At 43.6% G+C, this 25,993-nt stretch overlaps 1 protein-coding gene across 1 annotated transcript in view; it reads left to right on the forward strand.

Moving 5' to 3' along the window:
- Positions 1–25,993, forward strand: part of SLC17A6 (solute carrier family 17 member 6) — a 404,271-nt gene that overhangs the window by 8,398 nt on the left and 369,880 nt on the right. The gene's annotated exons all lie outside the window — the stretch shown is intronic.

Raw genomic sequence — 25,993 nt, forward strand, 5'->3', positions numbered from 1 at the left:
TATTTCAAGTGCCCAGGGTGTGATTCCACCTGTTAATTAGATCCACTGGGAATTGGGGGCAGATCAAGCTCTCAGATCCTCTGTAAGGCCCGAGGCTCTCTCTGTACAATGGAGGGGCGTGAGGGGAAGGGGGCTGTAAGGGGCATGTACTAGCAGGACCTGCTATAGGAGCCCGTGGCACATAGGGGCGGCATCAACAAGAAGCTATACAGGCTGAGACCCCCAGCCCCTCTCCCACACACATAATGCACGGCCATTTACTATACAATGAGAACGCACTGTACAGCACAACTATACGTGCCTGTAGTATGCCTTGGTTCTTATAAAGCGCTATATGCGGCCTGGGGGTATCTATTTACAATGAATATCTTTTGATATAGCGCAGATCCAGCGCCAAAGATGCAAAGACACTAGCTTAGCCAATAGTCGATGTTCAGTGCCAGGCACTGACATCCTTTCTCCAGTCTTGCCACTTAGCCATCTTGGCAGAGGGATCGCACTTAATGGCCTCGCGCGGAGGACGATAGAGACCGTCGGTCTGCTATAAATCAGGCCCATGTATCGCCTTTCAGCCAATTAAAGCACGACCCGCACGCCCACGTGCCAGCACCTGTCTGGGAAAGGTCGCCGGTAGGCAGGGTTGACATTTAAAATCCCATGTATTAAAGACGAACACATGTTGCCAGTGATGAAGGGGCCAGAATAGTGAGATTGTGCTTATATTGTTGAGCCGGAATATGTACATTTGTGGCTGTGTGAGATGGTGGTGGCGGTGGTGCAGGCGTTATGATCTGGCTGGAAATTCACCAAATATGGCCCACATTTGAAAGACACTTTGCATGTGTCTGCATTGCGATTTATCGGATATTTGATGAATATAGCAATCTATGTCGGCGCGTATATTGTCGCGGTATTAGTGTCCCTCACACCAAGATTCTCTGGATAACAAATAATGGCGAATACTCGCGATATTGAGAACATATTACTCCGTATGCATGTTTCTGTCCGGGTTCTTTCATATCCACGGTCGGGATTTAGCTGCAGTGTCGCATATGCAATCGAAAAAAAAACACCCAAATAAACGGATCCCTACACGTGTTGAATTTCTCTAATGCCAGTCATAAGAAAGGCATGTCAGGCAAAGGCGGTGGATGTTAGTTGCTGTGCCCCAGAGGGAACTGCATGGCATGTACAGCTCACAAGTGCCATTTTAGGGAGGGCGACACATTGATATACAAGGAGGCAATGATGTCCTTGTTCTCCGATGTTGTCTACAAGCTCCGAGTGAGCTCTGGACCCAGCATAGTCCAAGCTGGGAGGTTTGCTGTTTTCAATGGGATTCCCTTCTGCTCAGAACATTTCACTTGGGAGTTGGAGCATGGCATTCATCTTAAATCAGAATGTATTTTCTGTGGGTCCAGAAATGTAATGGCTTTGAACTAGTGACAGGCTCATACACCTATCAAATAGCCCAGACGTGTTTTCCAGATATCCACAATGGCCGAGAGAGCTTGGGCCAAAGATAAAACCGCAGAAAATAGGAAGAGTTGGAATGATTGGAAACACCGTACAAAATTAAAATCTGAGACGCTAAAAACATTTTTGCAACGAGCAAATTGAGAATGCAGGCAATAGACAACTATTGAAATCTATAGGAATTAGGAAGAAAACATTGGTGCTCTCTCATCCTTTTGTCCCTGAGAAAGCAGGTTGTGAAAATGATCAAAAAAGCCTTTCAGAGTAAAGTATTGATGGCACAAAACAAGTTTCAAAACTGGCAGAACAACGCACTGTAACCTCCTGAATAAAATGGTGAGAACAACCAAAGAAAGGGGAATGCGTCTCTAGACGTCTCCTTTAGAGCCATCTCTATTGGAAGAATGGAAACAGAAAGAGAGCCTGTCTAAGCAATAGATAAGTCCATAATCAAAGCCAAAAAATGTCAGTTGTTTCGCTCTAACCTTGTTGATTAATTGGCGTGTCGTCATCATTCCTAGACATTTTTCTAGGAATTTAACTGCTGCAAGAATCAATGTGTTTTTTCCCCCTCTTAGCAGTATTTCCCACCATTCTCTTGCAGACAGGCAAATGGCACTTTCCACAAATTTTGTAAAATAATATGTCTGGAGTTGGGTTAGAACTGGGCATCTAGAGCAAAGGTGGAGTAGGTTTTCCTGAACTCCTACCACCTTGCAGAATGTGCATTTTGGAGTTTCCAAGCCACCTCTTTCCATGACAGTCTCCATTGTAGGGTGCAAATTGAATCACAGACGCATGAATTAAGATCTGAGCTACCTATCAGGGAGTTTCCTGATGTAAGTTGGTGTCTTTCCATAAGGTCTTACTTCGTTTGACAGGTGTCGGAAATAACTTGTGTTTCTTTGCTGCCTCAATGTAATCCCTTTCCCAAATCTTTTGTTATTGGTTTTGTCTGGGTTGGACAGCAGTTCTTCCAAAGTTGATCCCAGTTCCTCCAGTAGGAGTCTACAGGCCCTACCCTGGTGTTCCCGCAGGCCACCTCCCTTTTTATTAATGCAAGCAACATTGGGGGAGAGGCCAGCAAGTATTTACCAAAAAATGACAAGTCTTTCCACTCCACCACTCCATTCAAGGAGATTAGCCCTAGCTCCCTTCTGATGATTTGAATTGGAGTAGGTTTGGGGAGACCAAGGACTCTCTTCCAAAAGAAAACTCTAATTGGTGCCATTGTTTGTTTCTAGTGGAGATCAATGCCTCAGCATCGTAGGTCACTGCAAGAATTACTTTAGCTTTATAGAAGTCTATTAGCGGTTGCAATGAAAATCCACAGAATGTGCGCCCCATGATCAGGACCTGGGATGCAAATGCGTTCATTTTTTGTTTCAACATCAGGGTCGTTCTTAATTACATTGGAGTTTTGCAGATCTGCACACCCAAGTATTTGAAGGCGTCATCCACCTCAATTGTTTCAGACCCCAAAATCCTGATAAATCATTCCTTCCGTTTACCTTGTGGTTTTTGTAATACTAGGATCTTTGTTTTTCCTGTATTCACCTGTATATCATTGGCTACGGTGTATTCTTCCATTTGGGTCAACTGTCTCTGTAGGTCGATCAATGTGGTATCCAACAGCAGGTTGTCTGCGTAAAGAAGTTGACTGATTGTTACTCCTTCGATTTTTGGGGAAAACACCTGACAAATTCCATAGAGGATGCCAGGTAGGAGATTTAATTATTATAAATGGGTCGGTGCAAGAGGGCATCATTGTTTTACCCACCGGCCTATCTGTATCTTATTACTCGAAAGGCTTGAGTCGTTCAGTCTTATTCGACAAGAGAAATCTATATGTACTGCTTTTATCCGGCCAACCATATCCATTGGGCAGTTCCAAGATAGTAACTTGTTCCACAGCCGTTTCCTGGAAATTCTGTTGAAAGCCTTGGAGAAATGCACAAAGGCTCTAAAGATATTCTGGCATATTTGTTGGACTCTGTGTAATAATAACAACAGGAGGAATAACAGCAGAGAAGTCCCTAGGCCCTTAACGAAGCCCGACTGGAACGGATATTGCATTCCTCTTCTTGCGACCATTTGGTTAATCTTTTCAAGAGTAGTGGGGCATAGAGCTTCCCCATAACATCCAGTAATGCAATTGGTTGGTAATTATTCAGATTACATCTGTAACCACTCTTAAAGATCAGGATGATGTTAGCCCCTTCTATGAATTTGGTAGCAGTCTGGAGTCCAGGATGTTTCTCAGGATCTGATCTAGTAAATATGCCCACTGTTCCGGGTTTTCTTTAAGGGTCATGTTGGATAGACCATCTGGACCCAACGCTCTGGAAGATTTTATGTGTTTTATTAGCTCAATCAAATCAGACTGGTCATAAGTCAGGTTCCATATCCGTTGGTCATAAGTAGTCTCTGCCACTTTGAGACTTTCTGCAAATGGGGCTGAAACCCCCCCACCCCCCAAATCCATATGTTTTTTGCAACTCCGTTTATCAGTGGGAGGTGTCTGGGAGTGCTGGACAAATTGATAATAGCCCAAGTTTCTGATATGTTTTTTGTTCTATCGCTCGCAGTGTCCCTAGAGCGTCTGTCCGGATCATTTTGTTCTTGTGACCCCAATCCAATTTTTGTAGGCTTTTTTCAGCTTCCTCACGTCCTCACACATAGATGTGGGTTTGATACTTTCTAGCTTGGAAATGGCTTGTCTTAAATTTCTCTTTCTCCTGACAACCTCTTTATCGAACCCGTGATGATGGTCACGTCTAGGTGTTACATTGTGAGATGCCTTGAACAGGTGGGGCGCCAAAAGCACAGCATAATTTACCATTAGATGTTGGTCATGGAGATTTATTGTTAATAGTTTCCTGAGAGCATATTCCCAAGACTCTCCAAATCTTTATTGGTCATCTTCAGCCTCAGGCCCTTATTTGTGGGTTCTACTTGGGTAGGGGTGAAGTGGGGAATCCTACTCAGGCCCCCTTCTCATCATACTTCCTATAAATTGTGGTCGCTTGCCAGAGTTGGTATTACTTTGAAAGATGATATTAGGTTTATCAGGACTCGTGAGATGAAGATGAAATCTATTACCGAGGCTTGGGCCCCCAATGCCAAGTTGGAGTACAGTGGTTTTGGTCCTAAAAGTTGCCATTTAAAAGGTGCAGGTCCAGTGACTTCATCAATAAATTCAATTTCTCCCCTCTCAGGATTTGATAGGCAGAGGGCATAGCGGTCGTGAGAATCTGCCCAGCTAGGCCTTGTCTGCATGAAGAGTTTAGATCACCGCATACAATGATTGCTGGATTCTCCTGACTGGAGGCTTTGTCAATGACTTCTGTGGTATCGTTGATCATCTGGTTTATTCCAACCTTCGCATAATTCCAATAGATGTTGATTAAGCACAGATGTTTAGTGCAGAGTGGCTGAAGCTTCTCGTCATACTGGGGTTTTTTTGTGGATATTTTAGCTGTTAGCTAAATAAACGGCTGGTAATCAGTAGATTTGACAGTCTCCAGACTCAAGCCTGACCTGACCAGGTTAGTAGCCCCACCATTGGATGACCAGAGCCTGTAGAAATTGCTGGGTTTAAAAAGCCTGCAAAGCCACCCAGCGTCAGCATTTTAGCTAGCCAGATTTCTTGCAGGTAAATATAGTGTCTATTTGACCATAGTGTTTCCCCTTTTTTCAGCAAATGAGAGAAACCCTGCATTTTCCATGAGATACAAGACTTGTTGGTCGGCTCCAAGATTTCTCTTTTTTGCTATTCTTGATCGTTCGAAATCTGGGCTGCCACTAGCCAGGACCACGAGGTCTCCTCTGAAAATTCTGACTGCTTTGTCACCTTGAATTTTGTTTCCACCCCAGGGTGGTTAACCTTGGACGGGTTATTGTCATCAGTATATTTGGTCTTTTGTTTAGTGATACCTTCTGTGCCTTGAGGCCCAGTCTAACTTGCCCTTCATCAGCTAGGGTAACACTTTCTTTAGCCAAAGGTTGGTCTCTCTCAGGTTTGATGTAGGTAGCCCTTGAAAAAGGTATGTCCGTACAAGGTGTATGAGTCATGTTCAATGAAACAGGTATGATTGGACCAACATATATTGGGCCTCTTACTTCAGTTATGTCAAACCCTAGTGCCAAGAGGCTTTTTGTTGCAGGTAGCAAAAGGCTCTTGACCACAGATGAATCAAAGTGGAGAGAAACTAGGTCGGTACAATCTTCAATCGGGAACGCAATCATTGCGAAATCATCAGATGTCAGTTGCCACAACGGGGGAATTCAGTGACAGAGCTTTACCACATTGGATCTGTTCAATATGCATTCCATCCCTTGGTCGACTACTCTCACCAATTTGAGCGGCTGTGTATTGTCGAAGGCTTCTAGCTTGAATATTACATGCCCGTCTGCTGGGAATAGTGTGACTCCCTTTCTCGATGATAATAAGGCCAGCTGAGTCCTTCCACCTGTTGCCTACCCTAAGGTTCCTTTTAGGCTTTTTGGCTTAAAAAAGTACAGAGGCCGCAGGTTAGGGGTGGTAAGGCCCCTATCGTCCTTTCTCCAAGAGGGCACACTGGGCTGTGGCACCAGGCCTAGTAGTGGATAGCCATTATGATTACTTATTGCTGTGTTTTTTGGACAGCTAAGATGTTCAAGGAGTGTGCATTTCGGATGGGATTTATCTATGGAAATATCTCTCTTTTCTCTGCAAGAGTCAAGAATGTTTGCACCGTCAAGGGGCGAGCTGCCAGGCTTATAGGCAAAAACTGCTCGAATGTTAGGCTCCTATTCATAATATCAGTATGTTGCATGTGTGCAACATCTTCATCGTCATCTGTAGGGTGGGTTGTAAGGCTTATCAGTAGTTCTGTGTCATCTTCATCTAGGCTTTACACTTGCTCACTCTCGAGATTAGAATTCAGAGAGGAGTCGCCAGGATTCTTTTGCAAATGAATGGCTTTATTTTCACCTGATGATACAAGGTTCGCTTTTCTAGAAAACCTCTGGAGTCCTGGAGAGCTTTTTGGCCAATGCTAGATAGGGTTTTTTCAGTTTTTGAAAACCGGGAAGGCTTTTGGCACCACCTTTTTAGACAGAGGTATTTTCTGTCGAGACATTTTTTCCAAACAATGTATATGGTGAGTGCCATGCTTCTTTGATTCTGCCCGACGTTCCTCCATTACAATGATATCTGGCTCTGGTGAGTGAGATAGATTCTGCTTTGTTGGTTGCATGACGATTATAGCACAGTCATGCGAGTCTTCCATTGGGACACGTTCCACTGTGCTTACAGGAGCTACTGTCTTTGCTGCTTTTCTGTTATTTGTCTTTTTAGTGCTGATTCCTTGAAGATATGCTTCGTACGAGGCTCTCTGTTCCTCCGGCTGTTTGAATGCAGTCACAAAGCCTTCTATGTAGGAAATCTTGGAATGCAGCATTGCCAATAGTGTTTTTTGGTCCTTTAAGGTGTCATTCAAAGCCTCATAAAGTTTCATGAATGGAGCCATTGCAATTGTTATCACTGACATTTGATTGAAGACATCGCTGCCAGATTTTTTATTTTGTACATTTTTGTCTTTCGTGTGGTGTTTCAAACTGCTCCCCCACCCCCTTGGTGCACGTAAGGCAGAGATGAGATCTGTGGAAGTCTAGACTGGCTGTTTTCAGCGTTGGATCTTTCAATAATATAATTGGTCCTGATTCAGAGTTAGCGTAAGATTGGTGTTTCTCAAAACTTAGGATGCCTTCCTGTTCCTGCACAGGTTCACCTCTGTTTGCTACTTCTCTCACCGTCTGACCTCCCAAGATTAAAGGATCCTTATTGAGACCAGGAACTTTGGTCGGTTTTGCAGTCATCATAAGAAGATACATTTTTTCATTCAAAACCTAAATTTCATGACATACACCATGACCTGTTATTTGAGAGCATTGTGCCTCAGTGAGCTGACCGTTGTCACATTGGGCACCAAAGGGGAGAGTTGGGACTCATTCAAGTGATTTGGATGGATTAGCCAAGCCCTCAGAATCACTTCCCTTCCTTGGTAAGAAGTCTGAGCTTAAGTGTGGTCTTTTTTGAACAGGATGTCTTTCTTCAGAGTTTTTATTTGATGCACAAATGTTAGAGGAATTTGGAATCCAAGATTCAATGACTCTCAGGCCTTCTAACAGTTCACCATCCATCAGGTCTCTGCTTAATGAGTCAGATACATGCATTGCTTTCTCCCCTGACCTTAGCCAAGCAGTTAGAGCGGCTAGCTTTCTAGGTATCACCCAGTCCCCCCATCCCAGAGGTCTGTGGGAGCTCGCCTTTCCATTTCCATCTTGGTTGGGGTTGCATCTATATAGAGGTCATAGCCGGGGTGAAAGATTTCTTCCCCAAAGGAAAAGTTAGAGAGTCTGTGTTTTTTTTCAAGTCAGAGAAAGCGCCTGTCTCAACTGACCGGCACAGCTCAGACTGTGAGCTCAGGCGGTCCATTGTTGACCGTGTCATATGTGGGCCACCCTCTTCTTGTGTTATAGAGGGAATTGGAGCCAGAGTAAATTTTAAATTAATTTCTGGACAAATAAGGACATCATTTTCTGCTTGAGTAATAGATTTGCATCTTGTCAAGCCACTAGGCCCCCTATTTCATTTAGTAAGGTCAGCAGCAGCTTCGATACCAAGTGGGGAGGAGGAGAGTTGTGGTTGGTCATAGTCTCTCTATGGACTACAAGGGAGATCACGATAGGCAAATTGACAACTACTCTCACTCTCACATGCCAGAGACGCGTGCCTGGGGTGCAGCGGGAGACATGAGCGAACCTCAGCCTCTTCAGAATCAGTGAGGGGTGATTTAGCGTGGGTAAGAAGAGTGTCAGGGAGGCAAATGGGGACATTGCCTCTTTCAGTTGGAAATATATTTCCCATTGTCATTGCCACAGTTGCAGCCATAGTTACATAATCTAATATTGGTTCCAGCGTGTTCTCTGAGGAGGCCCCCAGCCCTGCTGAGAGATCAGCTTCCACCTGAGCGGCTGCTGTGTTTGACATGGTTTCCGGCGGCATAGAGAGGAGGAGTGGGACTTGGGACAGGGTGCCAACCGAGGGATTACTCTTTTGTTTAACCAGCTCCCCACACACTTCTTGTTCATCGCAGTCACCACAGACGCCCACCTCGAAAGCTTCTGCTGGCGTGTTGTTAGTAGTTGGCGGGTGTAGTTGCAGATAAGGTGTGGCACTTCAGAGGCTCCTGGATCGTTCGGAGGATATGTTCTCTCCAGACCAGCTTTCTTGTTTTGCGTTGGGGGTCCGGTGCCGGGTTCATCCTAAAATGCTGAACCAGTCTACTGACTGGCGAGTGACTGACCTCTGTGCCTCCCCAGTCATTATAAGCAGAATTACGTGGCATCATCAGTAGGTCTGAAAGTAGTAGTGTTTTCACCTCAGCGCTGATGCAGTACTGTCCTTAACAGCTGCTGCCCTTTAGAGTGTGCTCCTGTCACCAGCTATTAACTTACCCTGAGATCAACCAGCCAGAAATCAGCCATGGCTTCTCAAAGCAACTCATTGCGAACCTCTGTTCTTCCATCAACCAGTGACACACAATGAGGGCGCCTACAGCATACACTTGGTCCCACCATGTACAGCTGTGAGCAGCAGAGTACCAAGTACAGAGCACAAATTAGGGGACCCAGCGTCCGCTCTCCCCATGGCTTAGCACCTGCTGTATCCAACCCTGGCCCACAAAGACATCTCACTCCGGCAGTCTTACGGCTCAGGAACTGGCTCAAGAGCTCAGGCCAAGTCGTACGGGAGCAGACTACCAGGAAGGTTGTGATCTCGCTGTTCAAATGAACACAGCAGCAGCAGCAAGAAAATCCTTAGGGGAAAGTGCTGGTATACGTGAGGGTATGGGGCTCTTCTTCCTACTGCATAAAGAATCCTGGACTCAACCCTAAGGACTCAGCAAATTTAACACCAATTTAAGACCAATCACAAACACACCTTTTTTTCATGAAAATCCTAGATAAAGTGGCTATGTCACAACTACAGATCCATATTGAGACGCTGGTGGCCTTCCACCAAGCAATCACAGAATAGAAAGTGCTCTGCTCGACTTACAAACACAAATGTTGGAAAGGCTGGATGAGAGCAAAACAGGGCTATTGATCCTATTGGATATCACAGCCGCTTTTGATCTGCCAAACCACTCAAACCGGCTTGAAACACTGGCAACTACTGGGGATTTTTCCAACCACACCATCAAATGGATATATTCATTTCTGAGTGAAAGGAGTTCCAGAATTTGCTGGGGCAATGCTTGCTTCGAACCAGCCCCGATCAACTATGGAGTTACCCACGGCACGTGCATCTCTCCGGCACTTTTAACATATGCATAAAACCTCTATGCAAACAATCGGAAACAAAAGGCCTACGCTTCACTAACTATGCTGATGGTTTCCAACTAATGATGAACCTTTGTGGATATTATACTCCATACTCGGCTAATCCTAATTCCATCTATGCATTTATCAGGGAATGGATGATAAATAATTGGATGCGCCTTCACTGCTAAAAAAACAAGCTCATGTTTTTCAACACCAAACAAGCAAGAGACAAACTTGACCAAGCATACTCAAGTTACAAAGTGGATGACTGTCTCACTACAGTGGTTGAACGAGTTAAGACACTCTGCACTGTGCTGGATGCATCGCTGAACTCGGATGCACATGTTAATAATATTGTACAACATTCCCATTACCATCTTGAAGTCCTGCGCCAAATCAATCCTCTGGTTTCACATAAGAACTGTGAAATCTTAGAGCTATCATAATGCTTCGCGTGGTCTATTGCAACACCCTGCTCAGTGGAGCCAGTAAAGAAAATGTGCATAAACTCCAGATTATCCAGAACAATGCAGTTAGGGTAATATGTAATATCTCCAGAAAAGAACATATTACCAACTACCGAAAGGACCTCCACTGGCTGCTTGTGGAAAAGACGATCCAATTTAAAACTCTTTCTTTGACCCAAAAATGTCTGCATGGCAATTCCCCTGAATACTTAAAGCAATCACTGACGTGGCATAACACCTGCAAAAACCTGAGATCTAGCACAGTGCAACTGCTCGCCGTTCCCCGTGTGAAAATAACTAGAGAAAAAGGTAAATCATTCCATCTCAGAACTTCCAGTGAGTCTTCACACGGAAGAAAAACTCAATTTTCCGAAAAAATCTGAAAACACTATTGTATGAATAATTCCCTCCCTGATCAATGACTCCTCACTATCTTGTTATTTCCAGAATGTCCTTGTGTTAATGTGTGCCCTGATGCCCGGGGGCTATGGCATGTTAGAAATAAATAAATAAATACACATAACATGTATGAGAAAAAAATGACATACATCAGCAAAGATTTCAATATTGTTTTGCTCATTCTGAAAGCCTGGTTGTATTTTACTCTTCATTTGCTATGGGCAAAGTGATTTGAGAAGCCTTGACTACCCCCTCCAGGCTCAGGTAGGGGAAGGGCGTTATTTAATTTTAGGGTTAGCTTAGTGTTAAGGGTGAAATTAAAATGAGCATAGGGTTCTAGAAGACAGGGAAATGGTTAAGAGGAGAGGGCATTCGTTTCCTAATAGGCCAGACAATCTGAGAGGGACACTTCTTTTTGATTAACCTCACAGAAGGGGACTCCACAGAGCATTGCCCTTGACTTTTAATGAGAAAACATACAGTCACAAAATGTGATTTTTGAATTTTTCCCAAATAGGGCAGAAAATCAGAGAGGGACAGTTCATTTATTCATGAGAGAAGATAACATCGTAGTGAGTGATGCTTAATTTCATTCCAGGCGAACATAGCATTACAGAGAGTGATGCACCATGTTTTCTTTAGAGAACCGAAGATCAGAGAGGGGCACTTGTTTTTTTTCCAGAGAGAACATAACATCACATGCTCCTATTTCTTTCGCTGAAGGAACAACACCATTCTAGAGGGTGGCACCTGCCTTTTAACGAGAGAGGATGGGAGCATATATGAGGGCCTTTGAAGTGGTTCTTATAGAGCCGAGCTTCCAGAGAGAACATAACATGACGGAGATGGACACTTAAGGCTTGATTTAAAAACATGTTTTAACATGGGAAAGTAGAAATAAAAAAAATAATCCCTAGTTGGGGTACTCGCGTTCCCTGCACACTGTAGTTGTCTCAAAAGATGAGTTTTAATCTTCTTAATGTGTTCCTTCTTTTGTGTATATTTTGTTATCTTTCAATTAGTTGTTTTTTAATTCCAGTTGTATCTTGATATAGGGCCTCATTCCGAGATTGGAGGTAGTCATGGCGCTATTTGCGCTATGACTGCCTCCAATAACGGTACCGGCACCGGTCTCGTTCAATGGGGATTTACCGGTGTAGTCCGACCTTTGCGGGACCGGTAAATCCCCATTGAGAAAACCATTCCCCATTCCCATTTGAGCCCCTATAGGGCTCAATGGGAATGGCGAAGTAGCTAATAACGGTACTGCAATTTGCGGTACCGTTATTAGCTCTGAAGTCCCTTAGCGGGTCCTGTCCATAACGCCTGGTAAAACCAGGCGTTGAAGGAGGTACCCGCTAAGGAAACTCGTAGTAGGGCATTAAGGGTTTACCGGCACCTGTCTCCTTAACGGTGCCCAGTATCCCTTACCACCCTACTCGTAATGAGGCCCATAGTATCATTCAACATTCAGCTCCCAAATATTTAGGGTTTTCAATAAGATACTTTTCAATTTGATGGTTTTATCCAATGTAACTCTTTAATGCCCAAAGTGTTTCGAGATAGATATCTCTTCTTCAGGAGCTGTCCTTTCTAAAGACAATATTTTCAAAACATTAATAATAATAGTAATCAGAACATGTACTTTATCTGAATCAATTATACAAACTTAAAAGACCAAATTATCTAAATCATTAATTCTATAATTCAAGTGGAACTCGAGTGTCTGTGTGTACACTGTGTATTTGGAGGAGGTAATCATTCTTATAGCAACAGATTATTCATGACATATAACTCCCACATTCCGTTTTGATATAAGTATAATTTCCAATTCCCGTCAAAGATATTAGAGATGCTGACCTGGATAATTTGTTATCCTTTCTCAATCTAAGGGACATAGGGCCTCATTACAACCCAGGCGGTAAGTTCCCTACTTTACCACCATGGTGTAAACTCCGTTTACACCATGGTGGATGGCGGATTTACCGCCCCATTCCAAGGTGAGTGGGGCGGTAAATCCCCTTTCCCCATTTACCCTTCCCCATTCCCATTTTTGCCCCATAGGGCATAATGGGAGTGGGGAAGGTGCTAATTACGGCACCGTAAATTACGGTGCCGTAATTAGCACCAAGGCCTTGCATTTTAACGCCTGCTAAAAGCAGGCGTTAAAATGGTAATCAGGCGTTAAGGGTTAACGGCGCCGACTGCGCCGTTAAACCCTTAACGCCTGGGTTGTAATGAGGCCCATAGTCTCAATCTTCTTCTTCCTTTTCCACAAATATCAGAATTGTAGTATCCTCATATGGGTTAAAGTATTGAGAAAGGATAACGAATTATCCAGGTCAGCATGGTGGACGCAGGCCAGCTGCGATCGGAAGAGGGTCCATTCCAGTTTCGGATGAGTAACTAGTATTTGTGTCATGCAGCAATTGTTTGATTGGTAATGGAAAGCTGAAGTTACCTTGGCTAATAAGAGACATTTAGTAAAACCAATCTTCACAACACTGCTACAACATTCTTCTGGTTCACCCATAAGAAGTCAACAATATGCAGGTTGATGGCTTGCTGCCTGGTAAATGTTGTGTAAATACAAGCAGAAAGGGGTTGATAGGTGGTGGTAGTGCGTACAACATAGCAGTGTAAAAGCGTCTGAATGGAGAACAATACTTCAATTGTATAGCTCTCTTTCAGTAATGAGTCACTCTCTCAATTTGTCTAGCTCTTTAAATACACAGGCCCCCTTTCTCGATTTTCCACTGTTCTTACAGACATGACCAATTCTCTAATTCTTTCTGGATTCCTCACAAAGATGAGCTAGTCCCTCTGGTTGGTGCACTCTCTCAGAGCACTGAAATACACCAGCATTTTTCTGACTCTCCCAAAGCATAAAGCCACCCAATGTTTCGGACCTTCCCACATATGAGCCACCCATTCTATTCCAGCTTTCCCAGCAATATGAGCCGCTCCCTCAATTCTGTATGGCACACCTTCAGAAGGTAGTCGTTCTCTCATTGTTGCCTCTTTCGTTAACCATTTATTTCCTAATAAATCCATCAGATAGCTACAACAGCGGAACATTACACAGGAACACTTGCACCTCTATGGTACTTCGCTGTGTGTGCCAACTTGCTTGGAGGACCAACACAAGAAAAACTAGGAGTGGCTCTGCAAGGGATGCCTGTGAGGCTGAAGTCTGCCTGTAGAGGAGACATGCTCAATAATATTTTGGGCATATAGCATCTAAAGACATGCTACCAGTCACCTTATTGACATGAGGTAGGCCACCTCGACGGAGTCTTCTGTGGAGAGTGGCACATACATTTCATGCCTGTCAGCGCACCCTACTAATATGGTTGTATATGGCCACCATGCCCAGTTTGAAATTCCTTGACTTTTCCTGTTAGTTTTCTGGTGGCTAATCAAACATAGATTAATGGAATCTTCAGGCACACAACGAGCTACTAATGATAAACCATCAAGCACACCACAAGGATGCACACATGCCTGCAATCCATTAAAGCTTCCTCTTCTACAGTGAATGTAGTGGACGGGAGATGGTTTTGGACTCAATAAAAAAGTCGCTCATTTAAAGTTGCAGGTCTGACCCAGACTTTTGCCAATTTTTATAAACATTAGTATGCTGGCATCCACTAATGCAAAATTAAGAGATCTTTTGGGGTTAGACATTTCATGAAGGGGTGAGTTTATAGAATGGTGTATGAACACCCTGTGGACTTTAACTCTATGATGGTGGCTGATATCCATATTTTTAATGATAAAGTGCTAAGAGTGATACACATTTCTGTTAACTGTCAAACGTGTGTGGCCTGCCTCTGGGCTTTATAATTGGTCGATGGCGATTTTTTTGAGCTCCTCATAAATCATTGTAAGTGTTCTTCCCTTATTTGTGGGGATTTAAATGCTAAAATACACGAACATGATAAGAATGGAGAAGATAAACATGATCTGCAGACAGGATCATGGATACCTAAACACACACATGCGTTTCCTGTAACGGATCCCAAGGGTAAGAGGTTGGTTCAGTTCATTAGGAACAGGGACATAATGGGCCTCATTACGACCCAGGCAGAGGACCATGGTGCTATTAGCACCATGGTCCATGCCGGTGTCCGCCATGGCGGAATGGGGGATTACCACCCCATTCCGAGGTTGTTGGGGCGGTAATTCCCCATGCCGCCATTGCCCTTCCCCATTCCCATTTTGCCCCATAGGGCTAAATGGGAATGGGGAAGGCGCTAATAACGGTACCGCAAATTGCGGTACCGTTATTAGCACCAAAGTCCCTTTGCGGGTCCCTACTTTAACAGCTGGAAAAAACAGCCGTTAAGGTCGGGTCCCGCAAAGGGACCTCGTGATCAGGCGTTAAGGGTTTAACGGCGCCAACACCTTTTACGGCGCCGTTAAACCCTTAACGCCAGGGTCGTAATGAGGCCCAATGTTGGCACAAAGCACATTTTATTCAGATGCTCTCCATTTACCTACCTAGGATATAATGGGAGTAAGATAAATAAATGTTGATATTTCCCTTCCGTACCAAGAGTGATCAACATATGAAAACTTTACAACAATATATAGATTGAAACGTGGCAAAATGCTCTAAGAATTGAAAGGAAGTTTAATTATGTGAACAAACATAGTGTTCAACCCCATCTGCATTTTTAACATGTGGATATATGTAAACTGAGAGTTAGATGGGGCACCATCTAGAAGAAAATTCTTGAGGATGGCTGGTCAACTCGAATTTTTGGCTCTGGAACTGTCAAAATCGATACAATCAGAAGAGTCATTGATTCCAGCTTGTTCCATGGAGATAGTCCCACTTTACGAGGATTTGATGATTTAATTACTTCCTTTACTCATTAGAGAGGTCCGGAGCTCCAAGACTAAGAATGGAACAAAAAAGAGACTTGTTTATTGTTTGACTGTGACTTCTCAGACAGAAAATCAGAATACGAGGTGCTTCTATAATGTGAGCACCCAGGAAGATAATCTGAAAACGAAGTACCCAATATAAATGGCGTTCGTACGAGAAAAAGAGCCCTTTGGGAGCACAATTGGTACAAAATCAAGAAAGCAGCCTTTGATAATGGCCCTACCTTTTGACATGGTATATCCATATGTATGAGGAATTCTAAAACCACAGTCCAAGCTTCTATTGCTGAAGAAGTTTGGATACAAGTCTTCTTTGGTATCTTCAAATATTGGGACGTCTATGTAGAGATGGGTGCATTGGACGAGGCAGAAAGCAAGGAAAACAATATACAACCAACCAGGCATACCTCTGTCAAGACATCTTTGATTGGGGGATTACTCCCAGATATTCCATCTAATTTCTACCCTGCCCAACAGATAAAGCAATAGAGGAGGCACTATTTCACCAGACCAAAGGGAAGGTACCTGATCCAAATGTTATTCCAGCAGATGTAGTTCAATACTTGGCATCATGGTGCGCTCCTTCTTTTATTAACATATCCACATTTCCATAATCATGGCATTATTGTACCTTCGCACAAAAAAGCTTCCCCCAAACCAGGTAACTGCATATAGACTGATTAGTCTGATAGATATTGATTGCAAGATATTTTGATAATATTGTTAAGACAGTCAACTAAACGGATAGAAGATAATTCCATCTTAAATTCAGTATAGGGAGGATTTAGAACAGTCCTAGCCATGGTGGACCATATCTCTGTTCTGAACCCTATTGCTCTACCCATCACCTGTGGAGTTCATCAAGGATGGCCATACTGTCCCATGTGATCTCCAATCTTTACATCATCCCACTCTGAACCCTCCTCTCTCCTCAAAACATCCACATTCACCAATACACAGATGACATGCAGATCTACCTCAAGATATCCACCATCAAAGACATCTAGAGGCTCAAGGCCTGCCTCACATTGATCCAGTCATGGATGTCCAGTGCTTACCAGAAGCTCAACCCCTCCAAGACTGAATTCCTACTGCTGACCGACAATACCAAACACCCTGACATCCTAACCTGGCTCTCCGCTATGAACCTCAAAGGAGTCACACCCCAGCTGCCCCCCTGTGCCAAGTCTCTTGGGTTCAACATTGACAGACACTTCACGTTCAAACAGCACATAGCAAGGAAGACAAAAACGGCCGGGTACCAACTTTTTCTCCTGCAGACAATCAAGCCCTTCATCCCAGAAAACAACCTACTATTCAGTGTTCAAGCCTAGGACCTCTCCAACCTGGATGGTGGCAATGCCCTTTGGAAGGCTTTCCCGGGGACTATCTTGACACCCTTGAACTGGGCTCTGCACGGTGCTACAAGATTCATTAAAGGACCGCAGATTTGGCCACATCACTCTGACCCTCATCGAACCACACTGGTTCCCACTTCAAGCCTGTATCATCTTCAATTCCTGTTGCATCATCTACAAGGCTGTCACCCTGAAGTCCACAAACTACCTCACCGAGAAACTCAGCACATCTGGAGGCCTGTGATCCATCTGAAGTAAGGAAATGTGCAGACATGAATGAAACATTACGGGAAGGAAAGAACCAGAAGACAGGCTTTCTCTGTCTCCTCTCCAAGACTGTGGAACCCCCACCCCATCAACACCAGACTTGCCCCAACACTTCTACAGTTCAGGAAAGAACTCAAGGCCTTCCTCATCAAAGAATGGCTTCTCCTTAACACCTATTTCCACAAACCCTACACTCCTCACCCTACCAGAGACTGAGTGATTTGCTCCCCACTGTCTTCCCCCATAATGCCAATTGCCCCCCTCCTCTGTTAGCTCCTTGCTCCTTTTTTCTGCTGCTTCCCTCACTGTGTTCTTGCCCCTATGATTGTAAAGCACTCTGTTGCTTCCTGAAGCTAGGTCAGCACTCAAGAAATACCCTAATAATAATAATAATAATAATAATAATAATAATAATAATAATAATAATTACTCATAACCCCACGTCTTTCACTCCTCACCCTACGTGAGACTGGCTGATTTGATCTCGACTGTTTTCTCCCCTGGTTACTTGCAGATCCCTTGCTGAGAAATTGCCCACCTTCACCCTCCCCTGTTGTTAGCTCCCCAAGCCCTTGTTTATGTGCTCCCCGGACTCTCTTGTTCCCAATGTGATTGTAAAGTGCTCCATTGTTTCTCAAAGCTAGGTCTGCCCTCAATAAATACCATACTAATAATAATTAGTGAGCAACATGCCCCTATATGCAGCTTTATGGACTTTTCCTCTCCATGTTATCTTGTAGACAAAAAAGGCTGTGTATAATATTAAGGGTATAGGCCACTTTTGCTGAATGGCTATACGTGCATCCACCCTTCTTCTGTGCTGCTCTCTGGATTCCATAGCTCCCACTGAACTAATTCTTTCCCCATTGTTCGCTCATTTGCATTCATTATTTTGGTTACAGGCCATGCACTTCATTGAAATACTGCATCATATGGTTAAATAACTGACATATGCTCGAAGTGGTCGAGACTGAGTGGTCTGTGGTGCCTGTGGACTTGTGGCCTTGCTGTGCTAATTCTTAGCTCTCCGCTGTGAAGGAGGAGCTACTACTTGAAGGACTGTCAGGACCAACAGAAAAGCCGAGTCCTCGCATGGAGCGCTGCGCGGATTGTTCGAGACTGAGAGGTCTGCGGTGGCTGCACACTTGCTGTGGCCTTGCTGTGCTAACTCTTTGCTATCTACTGTGAAGGAGGAGCTACTGTATGAAGGACTGTCAGGACCAACATAAAAGCCCAGTCCCTGTGCAGAGCACCTGAAACTCAGTGGTCTGCATTGGTGCTCGGCGACCATGGCAATACCGGCCATTCGGTAAGAAAGGGTGCATTTAAACCCATTTTACGTTCTATTAACAGTTCACAGAACATAAAGCATTTCTTCAAATCAGCACACAGCTACCTATCTAGCACACAGCTTCCAAACTATGCAATACCCTGCCTAATCCGCTTAGAACAGAACCCTCCTTCCATTCCTTCAAACGCAAAATCAAACTGTGCTTAACGGATCCTGTCAACCTTCTGACTGCCTGAGATCCTGTTCTGTCTTGGAAGACGCGTGTCCACAGTTGTTTTGCAACACACAGTGCAGAAATTATGACACTGAAACCAGTGGATATTTGTCTCTTACAGGACAACGAATATCATGCTAGATGGATACAGGGTTTTCACTCAGGAAGCGATTAAGCACCGCAGGGGCCGCCCCTCTGGTGGACTCTGCATTGGTGTTAGAGCTTACTTGGACGTTTCCCTGTTTGATATGGACTGTGATCGACTTTACTGTATGGGCCTTGCCATCAGGAGGTCCATCTGCAAATGTTGCCACATTGATAATGAATGTGTATGACCACCCTGATGGTAAATTGACAAACTTGCTATGTAGAGAAATTGATGAAGCTTTGAGGACCTGGCAACAAGTAGATCTTAATGGCGGGGCGCTTGCTGCCGTGGATTTCAACGCACATTGTTTTGCAGTTATGGATTAATGGTTGCTAGAGAGAGGCAACAAATTGCCTAGGAAACGTACCGTTCTGGCTAATAAACATACATTAGATTTAATCCAACGTGGGCGTCCGTGGACCAATACGATGTTATCACATAGCCTTGGACCTCTTATTCCGACAGATAGAAATTCATTAATTGAGGTGGTAACCAGGCACAGTGCTAATGGTACCTGTTGCCGGGATTGCATGTTTGCTACCAACACTCTATGTAGACTGGTACAGAGGTATGAAATCGCACCAACCTCGCTATGTGACCATGCTATCCTAATGGCAGGGTTTGACATAAGAACACGCATTAGACAAAACCCGGCACTGAGCAGAGCTGCCATTACTAGCCAGGGTAATCGATTCACGTGGACAGAAGTTAATATCGAAAAAGTCTGTGCATTGATTAAAGATAATGCTTGGACCCCAACTGGTATACTACAGGTGCAGTGGCCAATTGCAATTATTATTGGAGATAATACAGCCCCCTATTATTAGGGCAAATTTAGTTTATGTGCAGAATCAAGGGGCAGCACCTTTGAGTGATATTGTTGTACACAACAAGAAAGCTTCTCTGCGCAAACAAATAGCCCTACTCAAGCAAAGTAAATTGATCACTGCTACTGTACAACAGTTAAAGATTGGTTCACTGAGATCTGCATATAAGAACTGGCTGCGTCAAGATGAAAGTCTCGCCTCTGCTAACTGGAAAATAATGCTCTGCTTAATTAGATCCAATGGTTTGTGGACATGTTGGCATCTATACAGCTTGCATCTTGCAATACAGGCTCCTAAGGATTCCTGTGGAATTGAAGAACAGCAGTGGCAAATCCTTTTTAAAGAACGATATTGGGAATCAAATATTAAGCAGAGTGCCTATTACCATCAGGCTTATGAAAGTGGCAACTTAGTAAGTGAGATGAAGGAAACTATTATTGACATTATATCTAAACCTAAGCCCTCTCTGGCCCCTGGCCCTGATGGCTGTCCTAATATCCTGCTGAAAAGGAACCCTACATTTTTGGTGTGCTCCTGCTATAATGCTCACTGACATCATCTGAAGCGGAGTCCTTCTGAGCAGTTGGCGGTTCTCCATACTCATTCCGGGCTTTAAAAAATGCCTGCACTTGGACCCTTGCAACTACCGACTACTCGCAATGCTCGACACCAGTAGGAAGATCTTCTCTTCTATACTGTTGAAGATTCTAGATAGCTTGGCTGAGTGACAGCACCTACTAAAACGGAAGGGTTGTTCCATGGCGCAAGCAATGGGGGTACTCCAGATTTTGGTTGTTGACGCTCAATCTGGCAATGATGGAGCATTGTATCTAATTGTATCTCTGTTTCATAGACTACACCGCCACATTTGATTTTATTATCAGAGATTTGCTATGAGCAAAGCTTGCGTGATGGGGCATTTATAAGCAATTACTCCATTATATCAGGTTATTGTACACAGATACTTCAGTAACGATTTGTTTAGAACAAGATGGTTCCCTTTCCACCCCGACTGCTACCAAGCAGAGGCCTCAAGCAGGGGTGCGTTCTTGCACCACTTTTGTTCAATTTATATGTGGTGGATATGGGACTGGCCTTAGAGGAGTGCAGGAATTCCCCTTGTGTATCAGTTGCATGGCAACTGCTTGGATTGGTTACCCCGACGATACAGTTATATCACACTGGACCCCCTTGTGTCTCCATTGCTCATTAGATACTTTAATGTACTATGCAAAAAATAACCAATTGATGGTCAACCAATTGAGGACCAAGGTGCTGCAAATACACAAAAAGGGTAAAAGAGATAATCAGTAAATTGGGCACCTGGATGGTATAAAGCTAGACAAGGTTGACACTTATATGTATCTGGGTTTACCTTTTGCGAGTGTAACTTATTTGTTAATACTACGGTCTTATGTAACATCTAAGGTCATGCATAAGTGGCAGGTCATTAAGCATTTCATCAGTAGGGAAAGTGGGGCCTCAGTAGAGGGTTATTTAGAGCTCTACATCAAGTCAGTGATCCTGAGTGTCCTATATGGCTTAGTAGCTGGGAATCCTGTAAAAGTGACTGGAAATTATTGAAGGAAAGATATTAAAATCCTTGTTGGGAAAGAAAAGAAAGAGTCAAGATAACGTAAGAGCCAGGAGATTGCACTGAAACTAATTGCATATCTTCCATGGTGTGACATCTACGCAGCAGAAACTCTGCACCAGCCCTACATGAGAACCCTGTACAGGGCACAACAGAGGCATGGGGTTGCCCTGGCTAGGTGTGATAAACTATATATGACTACTAATTTAAAGAGATGGAAACGGAGTGGCGATCCACAGTACCTTAGTTGTCCTCGGGCTGTGGCAGATCTTCAACCTGATTCATTAACATGTCCTCGATTCAGGCCACAGAAGGCCCAGCTTCCAGATAACTTACTAGCCAAAGATGGTCTGACCTCAGATTTAAAAGCCCTGTCTTATCTTCTTGGACACTTGGAGAAGCAAGTGACAAAATTAGTAGGTAGCTTTCCGAATGCAGCCTGGAAGATTAGTATCAGCCCAGATAAGCTTGCCAACCCAGGAAGGGCAGAGCCATGAAACTCGTGTCAGAGTGATATTATATATTATCTATCCAATCTTATCTTGTTTGTTAAGTAGCCTAGCTGGCCTCTTTGTCGGGAGGCATAACGTCAGGGTAAACTGGATCTTCTCAATTTTTAAATTTGATCATGGTGATATTGTATTTCATTTTTGTTTGTTTCTTAATTTGTAATAAGACTACGATCACTGTCTAGTTAATTTTTTAATCCAGATTTTATTGCATAGTTCGCTTGGACAACCATCTCCTCACGTATATAAACATACTTCCACAGCCAGGCCGTGTTGGTGCAGGCAGGAATGCTGGGGCCATCATCTGACCTTTTGGAATTTGGTCAGGGACTCTTCTGCCAATCTTGCGCTGCCACCAACAGCAGCTTGTTTCTTCACCTACTCGCCTGAACCACTGGCTCATGAGGCGCCACGTGCTGATTTTCCTATCAAGACCATCAAATGTCTTGCTACAGAGCATCCTCTGCTTTTCCACCTAAATTGCTCATCCAGACATCTTCATGGCCTTTCCTCTGATAGTACTGAATTACACCTGAACCACCAGCTATCCCGCCCCAAAAGAAGCTCCTTCAATGTGTCTTAGACATTTCTTCCTCCTGTTCCATACCAATATCAACCTCCTCCTGCAAGTACTCTGGAAGAGATTGCTCCCCAATTCCACTGTGATGCCCCCCTCTTAGACCCATGCTGTTGCTTTGCAGTCATGGCATGGGACTGACCTTACCCACAAGAATCAAGTCTGTATCAACTTCCACTAGAACCTGTGCCACTTTGACATCACCAGACATGATGTCCGCTATGCCCTACCTACAGGGTGCTGCACTGAAGTTGTGCCACTACAGTAGTTACCCTCTGAGCAACATCCACCCACTATACCTATTTTCGCTTCTCCACACCCGGCTGAAAATATATGGTGACTCAAAGATACCTTGTAACCCTGCACCCTGGCCATTTTCCTTTATTGTGACCAGTCTCCAACCCACAACATCATTGTAGCATGAACTGGAATCACACACAATGTGGACAAACAACAAATAACCCAATAGATAAGAGGGTTTAAAAGATGAGAAATGAAGGGAAGCCTGTGAGGAATAGCACATACAGAAAGTGAAAACACATAGAAAAAAATACAAAAGGTGAAAATACTTTACTCACGTTCAATTACTAACACACCCACACACTCTCTTTAACCCCTCCGCACTGTAAAAAATCCCATATCACCATCCAATTGTGACACCAGGTTGTTTAGCCACCATCAAGCAGAATAACAAATTTAACACAGGAATAAACAGTGAATTGTGCCTTTTATAAAGCCGTACACATCATTTAAGAGATTCACCATGTCTTACTGACCCCACCACTATTTTGAGCCTGAGACTGAACATCAGAGATATCTGTGGAAGACCCGCAATCCCACTCGAACTCCCCATTAAAGATATAAAGACCCACCTGTCTCTTTAGTGGAAGTTCATTGTCTAACATTCAGCCAACCAGTGGCTGAACAGGCCTTGTTATCTCTTCAACCATGAGAGATTGGCAACCCTTGACATGCAAGTGTTTTCGGCAATTACAGAAGGAGCTGTTCATGCTCCTCACATTTCATGCCAGGTGCCCATTTTGTGATAATGTTGGACCAAAGATGCTTTTAATTTTGAAAACGGGTTTTGCATTTTACAAGGTGGTAGTTCAGGTGTATATTCAGAAGCAATAGGTACGCATTGAAAATGTGCACAGCGCTTGGCCCAGAGAAGATCATTCAGTTTGACTAGGGGGGAATGTTGCCTTGTCTCCAGACCAGATAGATTCTCTGTTTTAATTGCTGCCCCCCCCGCGAAAGGAAACCTATTACCATTAAAGCTATTCGTGGGGAACTTTATCTCTCATCTGAAACCAGATAATTCGTGGTAACTTTATCTATTTCATTACCAAATGGCACATCTCCAGATGACAGATGAGGTCAGAGAGCAGAGGAAATGCAAAGACCATATATATATATATATATATATATATATATGTATATATATATATATTTATATTTATGTATTAAAGCCAACTGTTTATAGTCTCTTGGCTACAAACGCACCTCACGAAGTGCCAAATCGCACAACTAGGTGGTCAATAATGAGCCTAGATTCAATTAATGTTCCAACTGGAAAAAGGAAGGAGGCTGGAGGAAAACCTCCGATCGCCTTTGCAGGCCATTTACGGAAAACGCTGAACATTGAAACCCCACGCCTCTATGTATGAAAATGCGGGAACAAAAAGATGCTGCCATTGCATATTTCATTGAGGTTTCTAATTTGGGATTACACGGAATTTTCGAAATGTGAGTTATTGCATTAATGCCAGACCATCTTTGTCACTTGCTTATTATCTATTAATCTAAGTATGTATTTGCCTCCAGTCATCAGCACGTTTAAAAAATTAGCCATGGATTGCAGCAAGAGAGAAATCCTTTTTAAATTATTATGATTATGATCATCATTATGAAGGTATTTAGTGAGGGCAGGCCCACCGTTGGGAGCAACAGTGCACGTTACTAGTCATATGGGGAAGGACTAGGTGCTGGAAGTAGTGATAAAAGGAAGGGTGGAGCTAACAATGGGGGAAGGGCAGAGCTGGCGATTTGGCAGTAAAGGTTCTACAAGGAAGCAGGGGAGGAAAATGGGGTGCAGCTCACTCAGTCTCAGTTTAGGTCGGTTTGAAGGGTGTATGGACCCAGGTTTTAGGGAGTTAGGTGTTTAATTGAGCTAAACTATTTTCAGAGAGGCTGCAGAGTGAGGGGTTTAGGGCCCTGCAGTGCATCCACAGCTTCACTGCATTGGCTATAAACAATCGTTTTTAGAGGTAGTTCTGAAGGGAAGTTCATAACATAATGCAAAACCTAAACGTTTGCCACAGTACAAATGAGCCTTATTCTTCTGATGCAGCAGACATATGCAAGGGCCACATATGCACGTGGCTGTGCTATAGGAAAACGACGAATGCGCATGTCTGTGCCACGGGAGAACACGTGCATTGTGTATAGTTTGTGCTACCCACGCCACCCTCAATGCAATCATAAGAAATTATGAGCCAGGATAAATGATACCGCTTTTAAATTGGAATGCACTAGCTGGACAAATTGTGTAAAGATGCAATCGGTGCATTTTTGAGCCACCCACATTAATGAACGGAGCAGACTTCACGCTATACCAGTTGTAACAAGAAATAGAGAAAATCGATTTCGCCTCAAACTTAATCCCGTTTAACACAATGCAAAAATCAGGGAGCAACCAACGTTGTTCGTCCTTTATAACCCAATGACCTAAAAATGTATGTAAAACCAGTTTCCTCCATTTTGTGCTCTGTTGTAAATCTGTATGTAATGTACGGTCTTCTTTCAGATGGAAACCTATTTGCTCTATTCCCTATTGCGCAAGCAGAAAAACGTCACAGCGGACGCTACTGAAATAGTCCAAGGCACTGGCAATTATAGATGCATACGCAGATGATGTAAGTGCCTGGCAATCAACTGATGGCAATACTTGGAGTATTTTCTGAGTACCCGGCACTTACTGGCTATATCTGACACTTGGATTTATGATGGCAATACCAGGAATTTGATATTCTGCATCACTTGGATAATTGATGGAACTAACTGCCATATGTGTGAATATGTGAATTATTTGGTGGCTAAACCTTGGAAATGATGAGAGTAACTGGGTATTTGATAAGGAGATATGTCATATTCTCCGTGCAGATGGCCTATTATGTTAATTAATGCAGGGTTATGAGTCAATCACCTATGCATTTGATGGCAAAACCTACCATTCTGGAAACCTCTCACTCTACAAACCCAATACCTTTGGCTTTGGTCATGTTGATTTTCTCTTGCATGCACCCTTCCGATACCAGGCTATCTGTTTTCTATCTATTTTTCCAACGGACAGGACAGGTCCTGATTTACAAACGTGGTTTTAAATGGGAATATCTAACTGAAAAACGGTTTGTAAATCAGACCCACTTGACATAATTTACAAAAAAGTGCAAGTCTGCGCTAAGTAGTTATCGCGGGCAAGAACATTGTGCAGACCAAATGTACTGTGCTTGGAGCTGATTCATGGAATCAAAAGCACACAGAAACACGAGTAGCATCCGGTACGCCCACAACACGCCCCCATGGCAAACAGAACAT

Source organism: Ambystoma mexicanum, chromosome 11 (genome assembly GCF_040938575.1).
Source record: "Ambystoma mexicanum isolate Mex_15411 chromosome 11, UKY_AmexF1_1, whole genome shotgun sequence".
Classification (NCBI taxonomy): domain Eukaryota; kingdom Metazoa; phylum Chordata; class Amphibia; order Caudata; family Ambystomatidae; genus Ambystoma; species Ambystoma mexicanum.